This window comes from Lampris incognitus, unplaced genomic scaffold (genome assembly GCF_029633865.1).
Source record: "Lampris incognitus isolate fLamInc1 unplaced genomic scaffold, fLamInc1.hap2 scaffold_73, whole genome shotgun sequence".
Taxonomy (NCBI): Eukaryota; Metazoa; Chordata; class Actinopteri; order Lampriformes; family Lampridae; genus Lampris; species Lampris incognitus.
The window spans coordinates 1-2,500 of NW_026611579.1; positions in this window are offsets into that span (position 1 = coordinate 1).

The following is a 2,500-nucleotide window of genomic DNA, read 5'->3' on the forward strand; positions in this document are numbered from 1 at the left end:
CAACCTGTCCATCACCGTTGCAACCAAGAAAGGGCTCAGAGCCGATCCTTGATGTAATCCCACCTCCACCTTGAACCCATCTGTCATTCCAACCACGCACCTCAGCATTGTCACACTTCCCTCATACATAGCCTGCACCACTCCTACATACTTCTCTGCAACTCTTGACTTCCTCCTACAATATCACACCTCCTCTCTCGGCACCCTGTCGTATGCTTTGTGTAAATCTACAAAGACACAATGCAACTCTTTCTGGCCTTCTCTATACTTCTCAATCAACCAACCTTTTCTCTCTCTCTCTCTCTCTCTCTCTCTCTCTCTCTCTCTCTCTCTCTCTGTCTCTCTCATTTTCTTCATTTATCAGCCCGTCAAAGTAGTCCTTCCACTTCGTAGCACACTCTCCTCGCTTGGCAGCACATTTCCATCTGTATCTTTGATCGCCCTAACTTGTCGCACATCCTCGGCAGCTCGGTCTCTCTGTCTAGCCAATCTGTACAAGTCTTTTTCTCCTTCCTTAGTGTCTAACCTGTCATACAGCTCACCGTACGACTTTTCCTTTACCTTTGCCACCTCTCTCTTTGCTTTACGCTGCATCTCCTTGTACTCCTGTGTACTTTCTTCATCTCTCTGACTATCCCACTTCTTCTTTGCCAACCTTTTCCTCTGTATACTTTGCTCTACTTCCTCCTTCCACCACCACCACCACCACCACCACCGCCAAGTCTCCTTGTCTTCCTTCCTCTGTCCCGATGACACACCAAGTACCTTCCTAGCTGTCTTCCTCGCTATTTCTGCAGCGCTTGCCCAGCCATCTGGCAACTCTTCACTACCACTCAGTGCCTGTGTTAACTCCTGCCTGAACTCCACACAACAGTCTTCCTTCTTCAACTTCCACCATTTGATCTTCGGCTGTGTCTTCACTCGCTTCCTCATGTTGGTCTCCAAAGTCATCTTACAGACCACCATCCGATGCTGCCTAGCTACGTTCTCCCCTGTCACCACCTTGCAGTATGCAATCCCTTTTACATCGCGCCTTCTACACAAGATATAGTCCACCTGTGTGCACTTTCCTCCACTCGTATACGTCGTCACCCTGTGCTCCTCCCTCTTCTTGAAATATGTATTCACCTCAGCCATTTCCATCCTTTTCGCAAAATCGAACACCATCTGTCCTTCCACATTTCTCTCCTCGATTCCATACCTTACCATCAACTCCTCACCACCTCTGTTCCCTTCAGCAACGTGTCCATCGAAGTCCGCTCCAATCACCACTCCCTCCTCCTTGGGTACCCTTTCCACCACGTCGTCCAACTCAACTCCAGAATTCTTCTTTTTCGTCCATCTTACACCCGACTTGCGGGGCATATGCGCTGATAACCGTCAGCAATACACCTTCGATTTCCAGCTTCATAATCCTCACTCTGTCTGACACTGTGTTCACCTCCAGCACGCTCTTGACATACTCTTCCTTCAGAATGACCCCTACCCCATTTCTCCTCCCATTCGCACCATGGTAGAAGAGTTTGAACCCACCTGCGATACTCCTGGCCTTACTCCCCTTCCACCTTGTCTCTTGTCACCTTTCTTCTTTCCATCACGTCAGCCAGCTCTCTCCCTTTACTAGCCATAGTGCCAACATTCGAAGTTCCGACTGACTCTCACCTCCACACGGCTACCCTTCCTCCTCTCTAGCTGCCTCTGGACATGCCTTCCCCCTCTCCTTTTCCTTCGCCCAACAGTAGCCTAGTTTCCACCGGCACTCCGCTGGTTAACAGTACCGATGGCGGTCGTCGGTAACCCGGGCCTCGACCGATCCGGTATGGAAATCTTATTTATGATCCGCATATTTGATTTGGCAAAGATTTGACGCCGGATGCCCTTCCTGACGTAACCCTCCCCATTTGTCCGGGCTTGGGACCTGCACTAAGAATGCACTGGCTTGTGCATCCTCAGTGGCTGGGTTGCACGCTTTTCTATGTTTGCCCCTCACTTTTGTGGCGTGAACGATCAATTCTAGTAATACAGGTGTGTTTATGTTAGGTATCACAGACACACGCACACGCACAATATATGTCCAAAAGTATTGACATAACTGACCATTACACCCACAGGAGCTTTTCTGACATCTCATTCTGAATCCATAGAAACCCATATTCCACGAAGCTCCCGGCGCACAGTTTTTGTGCCGATGTTAATGCCAGGAGAAGTTTGGATCTCTGCAGTTATTGAGTGAACAGAGCGTTGGCGACTTGAGTTGCTGTTGTTCCTAAAGGCTTGCACTTTTCAATAATATGATGATATATGAAGCATAGAGAGTAAACGGGATAGATACCTTTTGAACAGCACCCTGTAGTACAGCACTTTGAAGGTACATATGTCGTCACTTGCTGTAGTGGTTTTTACTGATGGGCGTGGCCAGGTTTTCAGAAGCCTCTCAGTTGTCAATGTGAGAGCCAGGGGACGCGTCTGCCGTACGTTTAGGGTTAGGGTTAGGTGATTT